This window comes from Camellia sinensis, chromosome 3 (assembly GCF_055761805.1).
Source record: "Camellia sinensis isolate YWXY chromosome 3, ASM5576180v1, whole genome shotgun sequence".
Lineage (NCBI taxonomy): Eukaryota > Viridiplantae > Streptophyta > Magnoliopsida > Ericales > Theaceae > Camellia > Camellia sinensis.
In genome coordinates this window covers 17,934,550-17,950,590 of record NC_138963.1, presented here as the reverse complement: position 1 = coordinate 17,950,590, position 16,041 = coordinate 17,934,550, and positions in this window count along the sequence as shown.

Here is a 16,041-nt window from a genome sequence, read left to right as displayed (position 1 = left end):
TAATGTTAGCATTTTGTTAATAGAAAATTAGCATATCACCTGTGCTATGTACAGGATAAAATAATATATTATTTAATAAAAATATGGTAATTATATTTAATTTTTTTATATTTTGTAAAATAAAAATTAAATGGAAGCTAGCCAATCAGGATTTTCTTAATTGTTTAAAATTAAGAAAATCAAAAAAACTAATATGAGATATTGATCATAGGGCTTCTCACTAAAAATCTCATTTTGCTTATATAAATGAAAGTATAAGATTCACTTTATGTACGTGAAACAATTCACTTTTTCCTTACTTTCTCAATATGAGATTATAAAATAAAAGTTAAATGAAAGCTAGTCAATGAGAATTTTTTTAATTGTTTAAAAGTTAACAATTGTTTGGGCAGGAAGTTAATTTCGAATCAAGCAATTTTAGCCGTTTAATTTTTAATTAGGTCAACTTTAATTTATTTCGATTCAAACAAATTTAATTAATATATTTTGATAAAATTACTGAAATCACAACTAAACCAACGAATTAGTCAAACCAAAAACGGTTCTCTCTATCGTTTAGGTCAAAGGACCAACCAACTTATACAAAAATTAATTAATTAAAACTTTTAAATTTTATTTTAATTTTAAAATTTAAATTGTTTTTAACTGAAACATACATAACATTATAATATTAAATGGGAGCATAAGGTTTATAGAGCGAAACAACTTATTTTTTCCTCCTTTTCCTGATGTGGGATTGTAATAAAAGTTACCAGATGTTTGGACGAGAAGTTCATTTCTAATCAAGCAATCTCAGTCGTTCAATTTTTAATAAGGTCAATTTTAGTTTATTTCAAATCAAATAAATTTAAATAATATATTTTGATAAAAACAACTAAAATCGTGGTTAAACCAATAAATCAGTCAAACCGAAAACGACTTAGCCTAATCAGCTAAGTTAAAAGGCCAACCAATTTACAACAAAATTAATTAATTTAAACCTTTAAATTTTGTTTTAAAATTTAAACCATTTTGAACTGAAACTATAATATTAAATGAGAGTATATGATTCACTTTATATAAGTAAAACAACTCACTTTTTCTTTCTTTTCTCAATGTGAGATTATAATTATTTTAAAGTTAAATATTATGAGACTTTCAAAATCTCATACAAAATCATTTTTAAAATCAAAACGTCTATGTAGAATTATAAAATAAAAGTTAAATGGAAGCTAATCAAGAGAGATTTTCTTAATTGTTTCAAATTAAGAAAATCAAAAAAAAAAAATTGGTATTGATTATAGGGTTTCTCACTAAAAATTTTCTTTTACTTATATAAGTAGGAGCATAAGATTCACTTTATATAAGTGAAACAATTAACTTTTTTCTTCTTTTTCCGATGTAGGATTGTAAAATAAAAGTTAAATAGAAGCTAACAAATGGGGATTTTTTTAATTGTTTAAAATTAAGAAATTTCAATAATTTATATAAATTGGATTATAAGATTCACTTTATGTAAATGAAACAATTCACTTTTTCTTTTTTCTTTTTTTCCTATTTGGGATTGTAAAATAAAAGGTAATGGACGCTAACCAATAAAAAAATATCTTAATCGTTTAAAATTAAGAAAATTCAATAATTTTAAAATTAGAGTTTGGAGTTTGTATGAGGCTTCTCCCTTAAAACACCCTTTATAAGATTCATTTTATATAAATGAGACAACTCACTTTTTCTTTCTTTTCCCAATGTGGGATTATAACACTTTATATAAGTGAAACAACTCACTTTTTCTTTCTTTTCTCGATGTGAGATTCCAATTATTTTAAAGTTAAATATTATGAGAGTTTCAAAGTCTCGTACAAAATTATTTTTAAAATCAAGACGTCTATGTGGGATTGTAAAATAAAAATTAAATAGAAGCTAACCAATGGAGATTTTCTTAATTGTTTAAAATTAAGAAAATCAAAAAAATGAGTATGAGATATTGATCATAGGCTTTCTCACTAAAAATCTCATTTACTTATATAAATGGGAGCATAAGATTCACTTTATGTAAGTGAAACAATTCACTTTCTCTTTCTTTTTCCGATGTGGGATTGTAAAATAAAAGGTAAATGGAAGCTAGCCAACAAGAATTTTCTTAATTATTCAATAATTTTAGAATAAGAGTTTGGAACTCCTAGAAAGCTTCTCCCTAAAAACCCCATTTTTCTTATATAATATATAGATAGATAGTAAAACAAATTTTGTTTTTTCTTCTTCTCTTGATGTGGGATTATAAAATAAATCATAAACTAATTAGAGTTTTATTTTTATGTAGTTAAATGGAAGTTAGCTAATAGAAATTTTTTAATTATTTAAAATTAATAAAATCAGTATGAGAAATCGTAATTAAACCTATGAATCGGTCAAATCCAAAATGGTTCAGCTTAATCAGTTAGGTCAAATGACTAACCAACTTATACAAAAATTAATTAATTAAAACTTTTAAATATTTTTTTAATTTTAAAATTTAAACTATTTTGAATTGAAGTATACATAATACTACACTATTAAGATTCACTTTATATAAGTGCAACAACTCACTTTTTTTTTCCCCCGATGTGGGATTATAAAATAAAAGTTAACAATTATTTGGACGAACAGTTTATTTATAATCAAGCAATCTCAGTCTTTCAATCTTTAATCAGATCAATCTTTAATTTATTTTGAATCAAACAAATCTAATCAATATATTTTAATAAAACAATTAAAACCACGATTAAACCAACAAATCAATCAAATAAAAAATGATTTAGCCTATTTGGCTAGGTCATAATTAATTAATTAACACTTTTAAAATTTAAACTATATTGAATTGAAATATGCACACCACTACAATATTAAATGGGATGGGAATATGAGATTCACTTTATATGAGTAAAATAACTCATTTTTTCCCTTCTTTTCCCGATGTGTGATTATCAAATAAAAACTAACTAATGGAGATTTTCTTAATTATTTAAAATTAAGAAAATAAAAAAAAATTAGTATAAGGTATTGAAACTCTCACAAGGCTTCTCACTAAATGGGATGAGAGTATAAAATTTCCTTTATAATAGTAAAACAACTCAAATTTTTTTCCTTCTTTTCTCGATGTGGAATTATCAAATAAAAGCGTCACGACCCAAACCCGCCCCTATAGGTTTAGCATCGTAACCGGCCAACAATTCTTGGATTACTAAAGGCCTCTTGGCATAATAGTATATAACAGGGGCTGCGGAAGCAAATAATTAAGACATACATAATCCATAGAGCTGTACAAACATACATAGAACAGTTAACTTAAAACTTTTATACCTATGATATAAACTTTACACATCACTTCCCAACATACATTGTCAAACATCTTGACCAAACACAACATAGTATAAACATAGCTTATCGTGATTACAAAAACAGCCATGAAACTTGACTTCAACCGGAACCTCCTTGGGAGGTACAATGGTTGGCTGACAAAACTGAAACTTAGGCCGTAAATTCTAGGCTTGGTCGCGAACTCGCTCACCTACATACATAATACAAACAGTGAGCGATAGCCTAGTGAATAATAACAAAGTAAAGACTTTAATGAATGATGTCCATAACTTATCTCATAACAATGTAGGATCATAAACAGATAGTGAAATAGAATCATAGTCTTGTCCTTATTCAATCATGTTTGGTACATCTATTAACTTAAACATGTCTCTTTGGTCAAGCATATCAAGTTCCATAAAGGAACCTCCGGTACCGGGTAACATATCTCATACGTGGGCCACGGTATTGTTTCCCCCAAGCAAAGGCCTGGGCCACGGTATTGTTTCCCCTGGGCGAGGGCCTAGGCCACGGTATTAACCCCCGGGCTAGGGCCTTATGACCATAAGCCACAGTATTATGTCCCCTGGGCGAGGACCTCTGCTAAGGATACCACAATTACGTTTCCAGGAAAATTGGACAATCATTCATTCATACAAAAGATAGCATTTCAGAAACTTATCATCTTATATCATCAGAAAATAATTAAAGCTAAACATAACTTTACAGAGTTATTACTCACAGGTATTTGGAAGCTCCAATTAGATGACAAAGTGGGTAATTCATCTATCTCGAGGCGCGTGACCTACATAACATGATAGATACATACATTGAATTCCCACACTCGGACTGAACATAACTTAATTCATTGCTCTTAGTGTGTTTCTAGCCTTTAACCTCATTATGGAGTCTTAATTATGGCCTAGGAATGCCTAGGATGGAATGAAGATGCAAAAATGTATTTGAAACACTTAGCCAAAATTTGCTGAAACAGGGGTCTCACTCAAGCGTGGTTTTCTTCGCTCGAGTGGACATGTCAAATGTGTGTGGTCGCTCGAGCATAGACTCCTTCACTCGAGCGATTTGCAAAAATGTGAAAAGTACTGGTTGTTGAAAATCTCTGCTCGATGCTGGCCTGAGCGTGAGACATAGCTCCTCGCTCGAGCGTAAGTCTCATCGCTCAAGCGTGCGTCTGCACACGTAGAAACCTGAGAGCTTGCAATATACGCTCGAACCAGCATTCTGTCGCTCGAGCGAGGAAGCCAAATTCTGGGTTTTACAGATTTGCTCCCAAGCTTCAAACCATGCATCAAACATGCCAAAACTCATCCTTTTGGGCCAGATTTCTGGAAAACATTTAGAAACTCATAACACAACATGTTTTAAAGATCATTTCATAAAATTCAAGCCCAAAAGTGTGCCAATTGAACCAAATTTCAATTAAAACTTTATGAACATTACAAGAACATGACATGCATGAGTTCTCATGAACTCCAAAACTCCAAGGCATGATCAAATGCAAGATTGAACTCAAAAGCATGATGAATTCTGGAGTACAACCATAATATGGGCATGCATGTAAGAATTTCATGAAAACAACTTCAAAATTCCATAATATAGACATGCATGCATGAATTGATTCTTAATTCTACTCTTTAGGCTATTTCTTGACTTTAGTCTCCAATTTTTCCATGAACCATGCATGAAACAACTTAAATTCATAATTAAGAAGGTGAATTCTTACCTTAAGTCTTGAATTTTCAAGTATAGAAGCATAATCTTCCAAATCCTCTTCAATTACTTCTAAATTCAAGCAATTCTCTTGTTGAATTCGCTTTTCTTCTAACTCTCTCTCTCTCTCTCTCACGGTTTGTGCAAGAAGATGGAGGCTAATGGTGTCAAACACATATGAAATAGGAACAAAACAATGATCTAGAGAGAGCCCACTCAATGGCAAAAGTGTAAATAACCTAGATTCAATTAATTTAATATTATTTATTCTAATTTAATCATTCCAAATTGAATTTTAATTAAACCTACCATAAAATTCTATAATTCCTAATTAGCATAAAAGTCAAGTCAATTTCTGAATCGGTCGCTGATAAAGCTTTCAATTCGCAAATTAAAAATCAAAACACGAACAGATCTTCCTATATCGAATAGATAAGAACGCAATTAAAATAACATACTCATGTAATCAATTTAGGATTTCATCTTAATCAATTACTTATCATGCTTAATCATGAATTAACGCTAATCAGAGGTGGGGGTTGTCACAAAAAGTTAGCCAATTAAAATTTTCTTAATTATTTAAAATTAAGAAAATCAAGAATTTGAACACTCAGAAGGCTCCTCACTAAATGGGGTGAGAGTATAAGATTCCCTTTATATGAGTAAAACAACTCTTTTTTTTTTCTTTTACCAATGTGTGGTTATCAAATAAAAGCTAGCCAATGGAGATTTTCTTAATTATTTAAAATTAAGAAAATTAATAAAATTAATATAAGATATTGAAACTCTCACAAGTCTACTCACTAAAAACACCATTTTCCTTATATGATATATAAATACACAAATAAGTGACATGTATTATACTTTTAGAAACAAAATTATAAACTTGCTAAGCTCAGTGAGTTTAACATTAACTAATTCAGCGACCATTTGAAAAACACTAAGAACGTTATCAATTAGATCAAATTGACAAGAAATTTAAAAATAATAATTAAAATTGAGTCAATTGAAAGTGTAGTGATAAAAATAATACAGAGGGCAAAATACAGGGATTACGGGTATTTTTTTTAAAAATAAAATTTAGGGTAAATTACATTTATAGTCCTTGTATTTTATCTCTTGTGTCATTTTGATCCTTATATTTTTAATTTGCTCGATTTTGACTCTCAATTTTTAATTTTATATCATTTTAGCCCAATTGTTAGCACCAGTTAAAATTGTTAACGGAAAACAAACACGTGAGGTGCACATGACCCTTTTTTAAGAGCAATATGGACATTTGCTTGGACTCTCACCATCTTCTTTCTCTTGGACTCTGTGCAACACAATCACCTACCATCGTTGCCTTCCTCCCCCACCAAAATCATCCATAGCCAATCCCAATATCAACACCATCCACCTTCACCGCACCAAACCTAGTACCATCTGCCACCCAGACTACCAATTTGTTGAATAGCTCGTCCTCGTTCGACTCCTAATTTTTACTCTATCTCCTTAGTCCACCCGTTTGACCAGGGGAAGACAGAGATAAGGAAGAGGCACATGAGGGTTGCTGTCACTGCTACTGCTGATAAGGAAAAAAGCAAAGAGCTTGCTGGGAGTGGAGGAAGGTGCATAGATCTAGCAACGAACAAACCCACACCGTGTGAGCAACAAAGTCGGATTGAACATGTGTGGTCCTCCTCTTTTGATTGTCGTTGTGTCATGCCCATGCCTTCCTCACCTCTCTATGAATTTATAGCCATTTATGGCAGTAGCCACTTCTTCAATGTCATCTCTTCATCTCCCGCCCACATTTCATATTTTTTCCTTCATCCATTCTTCTACCTCTTTTGTCTCATTCTTTTTTCCCATTTTGTTTACTCTTTTCTGGTTTTGGATTTTTTCGATTTGGATTCAATAATAGCAGATGGTGATTGAGTTATGGTGGGGAGACATAGAATGAAGGACTCGTGGAAACAGAGCTTGGTTAAAGATGAGGCTTCGAGGCTTTTAGAAGTTATGTTTGGTGGGCCAACCAAGCACTGGATTGATGCTGTCTCCATTGCAAATGGTCGACTTGGTGTTATCTCCATTGGAAGGAGAACGTGCACAGATCTAGCAACGGAGAAACACACACCGTATGAGCTTGGTTGAAGAGAAGGCTTCGAGGCTTCTGGAAGTTAGGTTTAGTAAGCCAGCCAGGCACTGGATTGATGCTATCCCCATTGGAAAATGGCTAACTTGGTGCTATCCCCATTAGAAGAAGAAGGTGCACAGATCTAGCAACGGAAAAACACACACCGTGTGAGCTCTGTAGATTGTGATCGTGATCGTCCAAGGATGGAAAATAAAAAAACATAGAAATCAACGACGTCGAACTACATAACCCTTATCTTTGTACTTTTTATTTTGATTTTCACTTTGATTTTGATTTGTGATTGGTGGTGCTATTTGGTGGCGGATGGTGGTAGTGATGTTTAGCGGTGGTAGTGATGTTTAGCAGTGGCGGTGGTGGAGTGGGTTGACAATAGATGGTGGAGGAGGAGGGGCATAGGTGGTGAGTGTTGCAGAGATGAAATGGAAAAGGGTTAGGATTGAAATGTCTATTTTGCCCTTGAAAATTGACCACATGTTATGCACATGGACCAAAATGAAACTAAATTAAAAATTAAGGGTCAAAATCGAGCAAATTGAAAATATAGAGACCAAAATGACACAAGAGGTAAAATACAGGGACTATGAGTGTAATTTGTCCTGACATTTAAGTACGTGAAATCACAATGTGCCATGGAAGTGTTTGCACGAAAGTGATAATTTTTCTAATTTGAGATGCTATGACCACCAATTATCAGGACCACATATATTATTAAGGGACTGGCTCAACCCAACCAACCAAGCAAGACGATAAGATGTGTTGGTATTTTTTCATAATAATATAAGAAAAAAATATAAAATAAAATAAATAGAAATGAAAAAACAATTTTTTTTTATTAAAGAATAAAATACAGAATAAACTACACAACTAAAAATATATGAATAAACTAGATTACATCACAGAACATACTACAAGATGCATTTCCACGAACGTATAAAATAATATGCAAGAAATAGTTCAAATCTAAAAGTTTGAAGAACAAAATATAAGAGATACGAATCGAAATTTGTGTGATATCACAGTTTTCTTAAAACAAATTCACCGCCTCCTTATGGGTGCTAGAGGTACACTGGCGTCTGCCTCCTAAGATACGACGGTTGAAATCAGCTAATGTAGAAGCACATTTTGAATAGCTTCTGTGAATTGACAATGGCTGCACTCTCTCTAACAAAACCCAAATAAGGGGCTAGCAAAAGAAGATAGGAAAAAATTTTCTTTGGTGGGAAAAAAAAAAACATCTTTAACTTTTTATCTCAAAACACCATCTCTATTTTCCATAAAAAATCTCTCCAAAATTATCATATTAAGTTAGAGAGGGAAGGCCTCTATTTATACTAGTAGGGGAGAAACTTAGCCATAAAGACTAATAACATCAATAAGGTTATCAAATGCCATTAACCAAAGCCATCAACTCCAGACATTAGGACTAGAGTTACAAAATTTGAAAACCTATGGCTACTAATATGATCATCAACTCCATCATCAAAACATGAGAGTTACAAATGTCTAAACCTCCCATGCACTTAATATATACAAATAAATATCTATATAATGATGTTTAAATAAACTAACTAAATGGGTTACAAAATAGATACTAATGTTGGGTCACAACTCGATCCAAGCCCAATTCTCAAACACATGTACAAGCTAAGCTTAACACAACATAACTTAGCCCAAGCTTAAGATTAAGTCCAAATCTAAGTCCAAGACCAAACCTAGCACATGCAAAAGCACAAGCACAAGCACAAGCACAAGCCTAGGCCCAATCCAAACCAAGATTAAGTCCAAATCTAAGCCCAACTTTATTGATGCCCACTTTATGAGACAATTCTCATTCACAACTTAATGGTTTCGGCTCATTATTTCTGTATTGCAACCTTCTCACTTAAGAGAATACAAAACCACTCAGACCCACCTCAACCAGCGGTTATGTCTCACTTTAATTTCAAATTAAAGTTGCTAAAAAACCATTATTTTACAACAAGACGATCTTTCTATACTATCCTGTCCTGTCCTTTTCAGTTCTCGTGAACACCATGTCAGCTATCTTTGTTCCGATTTTAAATATAGAACTGGCCTTGCCCATCATGGTTTCTTATTGTTGTAATACATACATATCAGTAACTTTAACTTCAGTAACAGGAAGGAAGAGAGACAAACATGGCTCAACCGGAGATCACCTCCGGTAGCAGCGATGGTGGTGATAGAGAGAAGAGGTGGTCTGTCAAGTGAATGACTGCCCTAGTGACCGATGGCACTCGAGGCATAGGGTTAGTAATCCTATTCCATGTTTAACCTTATTCAAATTTCTTCTGTTTTAATTTGTAATTCCAACTAGTTAGGGTGCATGCCATATGCATTCTGTTATAAATTAATATAATTTCATCACAAAATATTATTCTATCAACCAAAAATTATATAAACTCGCTATAAATTAGTGTAACAAAATGTCTAAAAATTTGTAGTTCATGTTACAAAAGTTTATGGCTTGGTTATATTATTTTTTGTTATGTCAATTTGTGACGATGATACGTATTTCATGATTGACATTACAAATTTTTGTGATAAAAGTATGTCAATTTATGGTATATACCCCTAAAAGGGTGCACTAGGAGTGGGCATTCATCGGGCTGAGCCAATACTATATAATAAGAGATTTTGTATTTGTCTAAACCCAACCTGGCTATAATATTGGACTTTTATATCTGCCCAAGCCCGTCCAAAAAAATAATTATAATCTCAAACCCACTTATCGAACTATATGTAAAACAAAAATTTAAACATTCTACAATTAAATTCAATCACACATTATATTTCTTAAATAAATAAACTAACATCATTATAGATTGAAGGATTTTGTGTATAAATTGAAATATTTCTTAAATAAATTTAATCGCACGTCACTATGAATATGAGTTTCAATAAAATCAACAAAGATTTGGTGGATTATTCAGAGATGAAGCTGGAGCATGAGTGAGTGGATATTATGAAAGATTCTAGGATAGAACAAGCCATTAAAATGAATTGTAAATATACAAAGGTTTAACTATGTTGCTACAAAAGAGTTTGAACAAAGTAATCATTGAGACTGATGCCATGCAAGTTGTGAAGCTTTTAGCAGAGGAGACAGAGACAAACTCAGTATACAGAGGCCTAGTAGAAGATGTCAAGATCATTATGCGAAGATGTGAATGCATTGTGCAACCTGTTTTGAAGAAAGGAAACCTTTTTGTACATGCGCTGGCAAAGCTTAAAGTTGAACAACTGGAGGACATCCTGGTGGTTAATGAACCACTAGCTGAAATTAGTTAAGAGTCTGCTTGTAGCAGACATCATAGGTAGATCTAGGGAAAGGGCTTAGGGCTCTATTGTTTGTTGAATTTTCGATGTACCTAAAAAACAAACAACCAAGATAAAGTGTATATCCTAACAACAAATATATATTTTAATATATTATAATTAATTTAATAGCGGGTCGGGATTGGTTGAAAGTATAAATTTCAATCCTAACCCATTAATATATCAGCCTAAACATGTTGGCCCAACCTAACCCTATAAATTAAAACAACAGTTATAAATCCTAGAAAATAGAGCCATGCTGTGCGGGCTAAATGGGCCAATAGGCCGATGCCTACTCCTAGAGTACACACCATATGGTTTTCCTTTTTGGGGATCAAAGTCTTCATGTGATCTATTTTTCTTGTTTTATTCATCTTTCTGTTGTCATCCAAATTGCTCAAATATGTGCCAATCGGACGACGGTCCGAATGACGCCTGGACAACTGGCTTCACCCTCGTCTACCGTGATTGTCACCCTATCATCTAGACGACCGATTGAACGACCGAAATGAACAAATTCAAGCAATTCGAGCGACACCAAACTTATTGCTCTATTTGTTTAATTCCATTGGAAATGAAATTGAATTAGCCCTACTAAAAGTGGATCTTATGATACACATCCCTCTAAGGGTGGGTACCATATGCACCCTATATCATAAATGATATAATTTTATCACAAAATTTCATAATATCAACTATAAAATACATAATATCGTCACAAATTAAAATAACAAAAAGTCTAAAATTTTGTTATTCATGTAACAAAAGTTTGTGATTTTGTTACGATATTTTTTGTTACGTAAATTTGTGACAAAATTATGTATTTTGTAATTAATGTTACGAAATTTTACGTTATCCTGATTTATAATAAAGTATGTATGGTACAGATCTTTGGGCGGAGTCCAAATCCTCTCCAACTCTCCATCCGGTCAACAAACAGGATTCGGCCACGTTACCCATAACAAAACCTACGACTCAGATTAACTGGAAAAAAAAAAAAAGAAGTTGAATTTCATTCAACACACATCTGACACTCTGTGTCCCACGTCAACTCCACCACTCACGTACACTCGCACTCTCTCTCTCTCTCTCTCTCTCTCTCTCTCCTAATAAAAAATTTTGAAAAAACTATTTTTATCTTTTTAATTTTATTTTCATAATATATATAATTTTTAATATAAAAATTTAATTTAATAAAATTAATATCATTAAAATATACCTTTAAAATGAGACTAGTATTAAATGTATTTAATAAAAATTAAAATAAATAAAAAGTAATTACTATGTTTAGTTATGTTTTGAAATTATTATTTTTTAAATATAAAAATTAATTTGATGAAATAAACACATAAAAATCATATATTTTTTAAATTCTCAAATAATCTTCATTCCAAAAAAAATCATATGAAAATAAAAAATATACTGCATTTGATTTGTACCTATGCACAAATTGGATTTGTGTGTGTTTTTTTTAAATGCAAAGATTGGATTTGCGTTTTTTTTATGGGGTTTTTTTTTTAGGGTCCCTGGTATTATGACTTTATAGTATAAAGGACATCTAATATTTTCATAATGTCTAAGGTCCTTCAATTCAATCCAGAGAAATTCTGCTCCAGAGAAATTCTGGTACAGAGAAATTCTGTCCAGAGAAATTCTCTCCAACCCAGAGAAATTCTCTGTTTGTCTCCAATCCAGAGAAATTTCTCTGGACCTCTGAAAGAATTTGTCTCTACAGAACTAGAATTTCTCTGGGAGGTTTCTCTATTTCTCTAGACCTCCCAGAGAATTTCTCAGAGAAAATTTACACAATGGCCAAAATCCCAGAGAATTTCTCTGGATAGAAATTTTCTCCAGAGAAAATGAATGAAGAATTTCTCTGGATCACTTTAAGCCTGAGAAATTCTCTCAAAATCAATGAAATTCCCAAAAGGTTCACTCAAATTCTCTTGATCTCACGCTTTGGACTTTCAAATTTCTCTGATCCACTCTCCAGAGAATTTCTCTGGCCTTCCCACATCTCCAGAGAAATTTCCCTTGTCTCTAGAGAAAATTGAAATTTATCTGAACAAAATTGTTTGTTTTTGTATAGGATCCTTTCTCTGTGAAATCAGAGAAAATTCAAATCCTTTACTAGAGAAAATCCAAAATCTTGACAAACTGGTTAAATTGTTTTTGTATTATATTAAAAAAAAACAAGGCTTGAATTTTTGGATATATATGTATATAAAAGAAACATGAATATGGGTTTCTATTGGACACCTTCTTGGCTTTTAGGTTTTCTCTTTTGGGTATTTTTGTTACCTGTCAACACAGGTGTGAAAACTATGAACTGCAAGTCGGCACAGAGAAAATTCATACGTCCAGAGAAAATTCACACATCTGGAGAAAATTCATAGTCCGGAGAAAATTCACACATCAAGAGAAAATTCACACAATCCGGAGAAAATTCAATCTGATTTGCTTACATACTTGGCCTCTGAACCTTGCCGAAGTTATCAACCTTGTAGAACAACAAGACATCAAATGCTTTGAGACCTTGCCCACTACTACTACCACTCTCTCTTTCTCTCTCTCTCTCTCTCTCTCTCTCTCTAACTGGCTTTGAAAATGTCTGTTAATCTGATACAAAATCTGAGACTTCTCCTCCTATTAACTCCAGCATCAGGATTATTACTAGTAACCGCAAACTATTCCTCATCATCCGACCCATCTCCTTCATCATCATCATCATCATCATCCTGGTGGGGTGGTAGTAGTAGTGCTACTACTACTAGTTTTACTTCTACAGAGTGGAGATCCGCACATGCCACCTATTACGCGGCGGCGGACCCCCGTGACGCAGTAGGAGGAGCATGTAAGTACGGCGACCTGGTGAGGGGCGGGTACGGAATGTCGACGACGGGGCTGAGCAGCACAGTGTTTGAGAGAGGGTAGATCTGCGGAGCCTGCTTCGAGGTCAAGTGCGTGGAGGATCTCCATTGGTGACACAGTCATCATATATGCTCCCGATCCAAACCCAAAAAATGAGGAACAGGCAATTGCTAGAGCCCACCGCATTAACCAGAAGAGAGAAGTGAAAGTTATATACATGGAATCAGTGGTTGACAAAATCTCAAGCAATCAGAAAGAGGATGAATGTAGAAGTGGTGGAGTAGTTGATCTTCTTGGGCTTGGTGTAGGTCTTCTTCTTGCTCTTCTTTGTGTCGCTGCAGAGGCGAGCACCAGGTGGAGGGTGGACTCCTTTGGGATGTTGTAGTTGCGTTCAACAACCCTACCCCTGCCAAACATTTCACCATCCGTAGATTTGATGTTGCTTCATACCGGTCCACCAGAGCGAACCGCCAAGGAGAGAGATGAGGGTTTTTTTGGGTCTAAGTTTAGGGCTGATGATTCAGAGTTAGGATTTGGGGGTAGGGTAGACGAAGATCTTGAAGCTTTTGTTCATTTGGTTGTAGGGGAGAGAGGGAGAGAGAGAGAGGAATCGTGGGCAAAGACTCAAATTTCTCTGATATATGTTTAGGGACTTTAGACATCAAAAAATATTTTTGTGGATCTCTTCCATTACGAAAAGTAGAGAAGGGACTCTAGACTAATTTTCCCTTTTTTTTATTTCCTTTGAAAAAATTATTTTCATATGATTTTTTTTGGAATGAAGATTATTTTTGAGAATTTCAAAAATATATGATTTCTATGAGTTTATTTCATCAAATTAATTTTTATATTTAAAAAATAATAATTTCAAAACATAACTAAACATAGTAATTACTTTTTATTTATTTTAATTTTTTATTAAATATATTTAATATTAGTCTCATTTTAAAGGTATGTTTTTAATGATATTAATTTTATAAAATTAAATTTTTATATTAAAAATTATATATATTATGAAAACAAAACTAAAAAGATTAAAATAGTTTTTTAATTTTTTTATTAGAAGAGAGAGAGAGAGAGAGAGAGAGAGAGAGAGAGAGAGAGAGAGAGAGAGAGAGAGAGAGAGAGAGAGAGAGAGAGAGAGAGAGAGTGCTTTGACGTGGATAGAGAGTGTCTAATCACAGGTTGGATGAAATTTAAACTTTTTTTTTTTTTTTTTTTTTGATTAATCTGGGCCATAGGTTTTGTTCTGGGTGACATAGCCAATCTTGTCTGGAGAGGGAGCTGGTGAGAAGGACTGGAAAGGATCTAGACTCTTTGGGGTGGGTGTGGCCATAAGATTTCCCCTAATATTTTATTTTAAATTACAGGATCCATATCGATTCATATATCATTCTTTATAAATCTTCTATTTGTGTGGGGATATAAATATTACTAATTCATTTATCATTTCTAGTGGTGCACTTCTCGTCTTTTAAAAAATTATTCTGTGTCGTTGTAAACATCAATTTACACCAATATCACAAGCTTTGATTATTATTATTTTAGAATTTATTTATTTTATTTTTTTAACATCAACATATAGTACAAAACCACATGTATCAAGCACAATAAGTGATATTCAACCCTAACGTGTTATTGGAAAAAAATATTTAGTGTAATGATAACACCATTTTACATAGTGTAATAATAGTAGTATTTTATATGGTTTCATCAATTTATAAAAAATTACAAACGTATGAAGCGATCAATTTGTGCCTTTCACCATCTAATAATATTATATTTTTACAACAATATTTATTGAATAATAATACCGTTATATTATATTACTGTTACATCTAATAATTTCTCCGTTATTGGAGCAAAACTTACCCATCATTAGTTTGTTTTTTTGTCGCTAGACTCTTTCCATTAGTGTTTACTATATTATTATATTTAAGCCTCTGTTTGGCAAGATGGTTTTCAGATTTTTTTGGCTATTTTAGCCACAAAAAACAAAATAGGTTATTTTAGCCATAACAAACAAAACATCACATCCAACCCATAATCATTACATTCTTCTCTCACAAAAAAAACCAAAAAAGCCAAAAAGCCAAAAAGCCCTTCCCAAACCAAGCTTTTTAGCCCAGGCTAAAATAGCCAAAAAAGCCAAAAAGCCAAAAAGTCAACCCACTTCCCAAACGGAGGCTAAGTGTAGCTAGTAAGGTTCTTCGAAAAAGACAAAAAAAAAAAGGAGAACTATATAATTCTTTATTAGTTTTAGAATATATATTTTTTATTTTCTTAGATTTTTTTTTTTTAATTTTCACTTTTTTTCAAATAATTTTTTACACAAATTTCAATATTAAATAATACCCCAAAACAGTCATTAGCATTTGAATTATATGTACCTTTCTATTAATATTATTTGATTTATTAATTTGCTCTAAGATATTTTCTTAATCTGGAATACATTACAAATTTGGAATCTGCTTAGAAAATTTTATTTCTTTGTAAAAATAATATAGAAAATAAATAATTTTACTATTAGTTTAATAATGTTCATAGATCTATTTGGTAACTTATTGTAAACCAAAAAAATTTAATTAGATAGATAAAACTAAAAATACCTCTCTAATTTTTAGATAATCAAATTTTTTTATTTATTT